Consider the following 7,803-nt stretch of genomic DNA (forward strand, 5'->3'; position numbering starts at 1 on the left):
TCTCGGTCTCAAGATCTCTAATTCACTCCCTGGAGATGAAGGGGAGATTAGCGAACTCTAGCTGTAAAAACAAAAGACCCTATTTGCTCGTGAAATACAAATAATTGGCCCAAAGTGCTTTTATTCCATTGTTCTGGAAACTTAAAAGTATATTCAAACTTCTTTATTTTATATTGATTGCATTCTGCTGATGCACTGTACCCAGGGGCGTAGCTAGGAATTTTCCATCGTTTGGGGGCCTGGGGTGGGGCTTGACTATTTAGGGGCCCCTGCATTTTGCTTAATATTTAATATTTAATGCATAAAACGTTCACATGGGGGCCCTCCTCAAGTGGTTGGGCAAGGGGGGATTTTCAAATTCTCTCCCCTCCTCCCCCACCCTAGCTACGCCACTGGCTGTGCCACTGAGAGATTCTCAAGTTACCTGAAGCTTTTGAGTTCTTGAGTTTTAAAGACATTGATTTATATTTGAATAGTTTCATTCTTAGAATATAATTTACAATTATTATTTGATGTATGATCTTTACCTGTTAACTAATCTGATGACTTCCGACCTGAAGGTTCTCTTACAACGTACGTATCTAATAGTGTGGGAAATAATGTGAAAAATAGTGTGGTCATTTTAGTCTTATCCAATTTTGGGTGCCTCTCTGACTAAAATTATGTGAGTGGGATATAAGGCAAAGGGTGTCCCCGTCAGACTTGGCGAGTCAAAGCTTGAAGAGCTGGACAAGTTCACGTACCTTGGCAGCATCATAACAAATGATGGAGATGCTTACCATGATGTAGCGTGGAGAATAGGAAAGGCAGGGAGCATTTTCCAAAGGCTACAGCCTATTTGGACTAGCCAAGCCATTGGACTCGAGACAAAAATATACCTTCTCAACACAATCGTCATTCCAACTGCTACATATGCATGTGAGACGTGGAAGTCATCTGTCAAAATTGAGAAAAGACTAAATGTGGCTCAACAGAGATGGCTGATACGGATTTTGGGAGTCAGTTACACAGATCGGGTCTCAAACAAGGAAATCCTATGCCGAACTGGGAGTCGAACACTTAGTGAGGTTGTGACTGAGCGTCGCATGAGGTTTGCGGGACATGTTCTACGTCAAATGAATTACGCACACCAAGAGTTGCGATAACATGGAAGTCAAAACGAGGAAAGCGCAAACAGGGACGTCCTCATATTACCTGGCGACACACCTTCATGGAGGACCTCAGAACAGTGGACACCAGGTGGGAGGAGGCTTCAGGCTTCTTTATGGTGACAGCTTGCCGCTCAATGCGCCGAACGGCGCGGGAGGACCTAAGTCTAAGTCTAAGTAAGTGTGGTCATTTTTTTTTCAAATATATTGCTGTAAACCTGGTGGTGACACAGATGGGGGTAGTGCTGTGTGTTTTAGCCTACCCAAATCGCAACAGTCCAGTGCAGGACGAGCGGTCAACCGTGACCAATGACAGTACACGCCAGTTCGGCAAGGACCAATGTCGTAAATATTACGGACGCAAGTCACGGCGAAAGTGATCAACTGGAGTGGTCAAGAAGGTTCGAGTAGGCCAGTAGAGACACTATATATGAGCGAGTGTGTCAGAATCACTTTACTTCACGTTACCTCGCAATGTGACCAGTACGAGGCGAGAACCAGCACGGTGTGTGAAGTCCGGCGGAGCAAGACTAGGTTTTTGTAAAGACAGTGTTAATGTTGTTGCCAATTGCGATGTATTTGAAATTAAACTGACTGATACTTTGGAGTCCTGAGTTGTGAGGTTCTTTAAGTTCGTTGTGTCGTGTGGTGCAGTTTGAAGAGAGCCTGGATAGTAGGAGAGACGCTACAAAATTATTGTACACATTATTTTAAAAAATCGTTTATAAAAAAAACAAAGCGTATTGAAGGGAAAGAACTCCGCACTTGCAACTATCTTTCTCAATAATGTAGATGTTATTTCCCTTATTCGTCATCAAACAAAATAATTAATTACCAGTAATCAATAATGTATTGACTATTTTGTTAATTTCTAAATTGGTTCATGCTTTAGATTTGGTAGGTATAACAAATAAAAGGTTTAAATTTTCACCTTGATCCGAGAATGGGTGTAAAAGAAAAAAAGTACAGTCAATTATCTAAAGGGAATGAAAAGCTACATATTGCCATGGTTGTGAATACTGGAGGATTAATTTCCCCTATTGGTATCAAACAAAATAATTAATTACCAGCATTTAATTGACTTATTTGTTAATTATTTGATTGGTCCATGTCTTGCCTATGCCAATAAATAATGTTAAAAAGTTTTAACTTGATCTGAGAATAGGTGTGGGAAAAAGAACGAGTACACCCTTTTTTACCAGACAGACCGACAGACAGAGTGACTTGATATAAGCTTTGTACAAACTCTATCCATGTCCATGAAAGGCTGTAGAGCATCCACTGATTTCAACTTATTTATTTTGTTTGTATATTAACAGTGCTAAAATGAAACAATAGCCAAGAAACAACAAATAGATTACCTTCAAACTAGACATTCCGCTATTGGTTGTTGAAGCCATTTAAAACCATTTCCTGATCTCAAGTTTGAAAGCATAAACTAAAAACTAATATGGCACTTGATAATGAAAGTAGATGAATCTCATCCCTTTCAGCTAAACGTTTCTGTTATGTAATTTATCATCAAGAAACATTTTATGGTGGTATTTGCTTTGAAATAATCTCCCCTTTCATCTGAACAATTTACAATCTAGATTATTCCATATTTTCCAAATCAGTCATGCAAGATCGCTTAGTCCAAGTAGTTGGTACAGAAACACATTACTGCTATATGCCAGGACTATGTCACGCATTTCTTTATGGTATCTGCCAATTAAGCTCTCACATAAAAGAAGTTACAATTGTTCACCTCCTCTTCATTGATTACATGGCAACATCCCATTTCACTGTCCTATAGGAATAGCAATCTCTATTTTATGCCAGTTTTTTTTTCGTTTGTCTTTGTTTTTATTTCAAGGAACTAATTTACGATGCGTAGGTATTGCCTTTCAGTCACAGACCTACTTCCACCTTTCAGCTTCCATTCTGGGTCCATAAATAAAACGCAAGAGCAAGAAAGACAAAACACGGCATTTTGAATCTTATCTTATTTTATCTTATAAAATACAGACGTTACTTCAAAAAAAGAAGTGTGTTCCTAGGTCAACCTAGTGATGTATTGTTACGAATCTCACTATCCAGGCTCTCTGCAAACTGCACCATACACCACCAACTTAAAGAACTTGACAACTCAGGGCTCCAAAGTAACGTAGCACTTTAATAGTTGAATAAATAACAGCCAATACTGTACAATTGGCTACACGTACACTGTACAAATATCTCTACGATAACATCGTTCCGCCGTATCAACTCTTGCACTGGCCTCTCCGTCTCGTTCCGGGCTTGCACTGGGTTCAACAGTTCAGGACTGACTTCACACACTGGGCTCGTTGTGTCGGACTCGATCACAGACCAAGATCAAGACGCCAGTCGTCTCAACTGTACTTGACAGTACTCCGCACTGAACCGTCGTAATGCTCCGTACAGAACCACACCGTTGAACTGTGCTGTAGTCGACCGTGTTCTGAACCCCTGCCGTGAACCTTCTCTCGTGAACCGTCTTGACTGCGACACCTCCATTTTTATATAGGGTCCCTGCTGGCCTTCTAGAACCGGGCAGAACGTTGCTGGACCATTCTGGGTGGTCAGATGACTACAACCCTCGTGACGCTCCTGAGCTCAGTTCACGTCGTCGAACTTCCCGAAAAATCATGTTGACACTCGTCTCGGCCGACCGTCGTAACTCGCCACGGTTGACCGCTCGTCTAGCGCTGGCCTGGAGGCGATTTGCGTCGGCTGACTACACTCACAACACTACCCCCATCTGTGCCACCACCAGGTTTATAACAGTATGTTAATCAATAACTTAAATTCTGCCAAGTCATTGGTTTTACTTAGCTGATTCAGGCAACCCATTCTATGCTGTAATGGCATTAGGTAAGAATTTGTCCTAGCATATGGAACGAGGAATTCACTTTTAAAATGGCATTGCGTGAAGCTTCTCTTACGTAATAATAATAATCAAATATAAGCATATTAACAGAGTTCAATCTTTCAATGGTAAAAGCCTTTCAGGAATAACAAAGTGTATAAACTTCCAATTATAAAGCCTAACTTCAAAATTACCGTTTGGTTTTTAAGCTTTTGCAATTAAAGTGCTATTGTTAATTAAATAAAATAAAAAAAATGCCCTCGTTTTTTAATTATTTTTTTTCACTATTAGAAATTGTTACAACTTTATTTATTACGTGTAGATTCCACTGTTTACCGTATGTTTGAAATATAACGCACATTTATTTATATGTTTTAAAAGAGTTCTATATTTCTGGTCTTAGCCCGTAGATAGTACAACATAGAACATACTGATAAATATATAATAAATGAAAAACTGTCATGGAATCCCCATATTGATGAAGCTATCAAAAAATCAAACAAAGCATTAGGGTTTCTTAAATGAAATTTCTATGAATCAAATAAGAACATAAAACTAAAATGTTATTTAACCTTGGTTAGGCCAATAATAGAATATGCATCCTCTGTTTGGGACCCCTCAACTCAAGAAAACATTAAGAAACTGGAACAGACACAAAATAGAGCAGTGCGATTCATAACAAACGAATATTCACATTTGACAGCCTTAGTTAAATCACTAAATTTAGAAAGCCGACAGGATAGAAGACTTAAAAGTAAAGTAGCAATTATACATAAAACACTGAACATAATCTTCAAATACAAAACAAAATTTAATAAAATACTCAGAAAGACACAAAGATAAAGGCACATTCCTCGTTCCATATGCTAGGACAAATTTGTACAAATACTCCTTCTTCCCTAGTGCTATTAGAGCATGGAATGGGTTGCCTGAGCTAGCCAGGAAAACCAGTGACCTGGCAGAATTTAAGTCATTGGTTAATATGCATACCGCGTAGGACGTAATCATCTTCTTTTTTGAAGTAACGTCTGTATTATATAAGATAAGAAAAGAACAGTACAAACCTTGAATAAACAAAGCAATCTATAATCTACACGATATGGTGAACACTTACGACATTATTCACAAGAGTACCAGGTGACCGAGCCTCGCTTGTTTGAATAGTCTGTTGAGTAAATATAGTTACTTATTTTGGATCGGGTAAAGACTCCCAATTCGAAAAGTTGCTTTCGTGCTCTTTTATAGTTTATAGAAAATACGATAAACAATTGCTTTATCATCAGATGAAGGCCTCGTGGCCCAAACGTCCTTTGTTTTACTTGGTTTCATATATGCATGTTTATCGTATTTTCTATACAATCATTCACCCATGCAGCAGTAAATCTTTGCTTTGGTGCTCTTTTAGTTCTAAATGTCAATGTACCTGGCGATGAGAAAAGAAAGGCTCTTAAGTCCCCATACAGAACACTCGTAGGACGTAATCATCTTCTTTTCTGAAGTAACGTCTGTATTGTATAAGATAAGAGACAGTCTAGAAAATCACAGCTCACGTCGAGTCGTTTACATTGCCTAAACGTATTGAGCTATTATTGGCTTGGAGGAGAGTATTTGCACTGTAACGTCTGAAATAGTTACGTTCAGACATTAATATTGCTATTAGTATATTCATAAAGTCATTCGTAAGTAAAATGTCACATTTTTTTCCAAAGAGACTTAAAAACATTGCGTTAGTATTCTTAAGAACCGTTTCAGTGAGGCTTCTCTGTTACGCCGACCACCTTTCAGCTCACTAAAGAAGATTGCCTTTGACAATACGGGATACGTGACCTGCCCAGCGTGACTGTCAGGCTCTAAGCAGCTCATACCTGGGTTTTACCGAGATTTAATAGTTAAAGAGGCGGCAGCGTCCGCAAATTCGTTGACCGCGAGCTAGATATCATGTTCAGTGTGAGCAAGTGAAGCGTACAGTCTTTTCTACTGCTCAGCTAGCGTAGAGTCTATGAACATGGAAGATGGTATTGTTCTCTGTTGTTCCATTTCAAGTTTGTATTCACTAAGCCTAATACGGCAGCCGGCAGCCTAATATAAAAGGGGACTAATTCAGCTTATACCACCTCTTCAGTCAAGTACTACTTCATTCCCTTGTTTGAGATACCAAAGTGAATTTATTACAAATAGTTAATTAACTAATTGGTTAATTGTCTTTTTTAGCGATTCTTGTTTTGTCTGGTAAACGAAATAATTGTCCGAAATTTCAGCTTGATCCGAGATTGGGTGTCGGAGAAATAACGTGTACAAACTTTTGACCAGAGAGACAGACAAAAGATGGGGGAGGCCAAAGTGAAAGAAGACATTTCTGTTTTTGAGTCCCATCGCTCTTTACCCAGAAACCATCATTTGTACATGTTCCCAATTTTGTTTCACTGTGGAGAGTTACTGTAACACCTTTCTACTATATCTATAGTTCTCTAGAACCTACCTTAGTTTCTCTCAAGTCTATGTGTCCCTGGGGTCAGCAGTAATTACAAAACACTTAACAACTCGATCAAAACACAGAAACTTTATTATACTTCATGGCGCATATCACACGCTGGACTCTCTCCTTGTCTCAAACACACTTCTGGTCATTCGCGCATACGTTACAAATAAGATATATAAAAGTAAATTATAGATTATACACATATACAAACATTTATCCGTGACAGCTACGATGGGTTCAAATTACCGACCCGGCCAGAAGAACTAGAGTTAGTAAATTCAAACAAGTTTCTCATAGAGTTTAAACGTAAACTTTATTTCACCATTTTCTACTTGGTCAGCGGCGCGTAGCAGTTACAGAAAAATCTCCGTCATCGAATGTAAACAAAATTTCGATTACTGCAAGAACCCCAGATTAAAATGGCGTCGGGAGTAGAGGTGGATGGGGGGTAAAGGGGGGGGGCAGGGCGGAGCCTCTGTAAATATGATCGATGTAATCAATGGGTAATGGAAACGTGGAATGGAAGAAACACGACAATTGAATTAGTTGGCTGATTTCAGCAATCCCGCTTGTGACAATCTCTATCCAATCATCTAGTTTTCTTTTCACCCACTTGAAGCGCTGGTCACGTCTACTCTCTAATCTGCTTTTGTTGAAGCGTAGTCTCCCCTTGAATTGATTTTAAATAAGAGACTTTCTCTTCTTTCTTTATTATTATGCGTTCGCGCATGTCGTGTATTTAAACATGATATAAAACAATAAGGTTTTTATTTTAGCGACATTTCCATAGGTCAGTGTTTCCAAACTTTTTCCGCAACGTAACACTTCGCACAACTGGAGTTTTTAGGGGAACACCTTGCTTGGTTTTTTAGATTAGATTTGTTTTCTATTGTTTCAATAATAATAATAATATTTAAACCATGGAACATTATTCTAAATTATGCCTTTTTTTTCAAGAATAAAACTTTAAAATAAATATAGATATAATGTTTATAAGGTTTAATGACTTCGATAGTTTTGTGTCCTCGAAGATAATGTCTTCTTAATATCTGGCATGATATTTGTAAGCCAGTGGCGTAGCTAGGGTGGGGGTGGGGGGACAGGGGGAGAATTTGAAAATCCCACCGGGCCCCCACTTGAGGGGGGGGGTCCCCAAATGTTGTTGTTTTTTTACATTAAATATCAAATATTAATCAAAATGCAGCGGCCCCCAAAGAGGTCAAGCCTCCCCCCCCCCGGGCCACTAAATGATGGCGAATTTCTAGCTACGCCACTGTTGTAAGCTGAATTCTAATATCTTGTTTCTA

The 7,803-nt window shown here is 39.0% G+C and overlaps 1 protein-coding gene across 1 annotated transcript in view; it reads right to left on the reverse strand.

The window, feature by feature from the left end:
* LOC106070185 (transmembrane channel-like protein 3) overlaps positions 1-2,757 on the reverse strand; it is a 40,934-nt gene extending 38,177 nt beyond the window's left edge. Inside the window, exon 1 of the mRNA XM_056014871.1 lies at positions 2,510-2,757. The gene's annotated coding sequence lies outside the window, so the exon portion shown is untranslated. The remainder of the gene's footprint in view (positions 1-2,509) is intronic.
* Positions 2,758-7,803: the final 5,046 nt, after the last annotated feature.

This window comes from Biomphalaria glabrata, chromosome 16 (assembly GCF_947242115.1).
Source record: "Biomphalaria glabrata chromosome 16, xgBioGlab47.1, whole genome shotgun sequence".
Taxonomy (NCBI): Eukaryota; Metazoa; Mollusca; class Gastropoda; family Planorbidae; genus Biomphalaria; species Biomphalaria glabrata.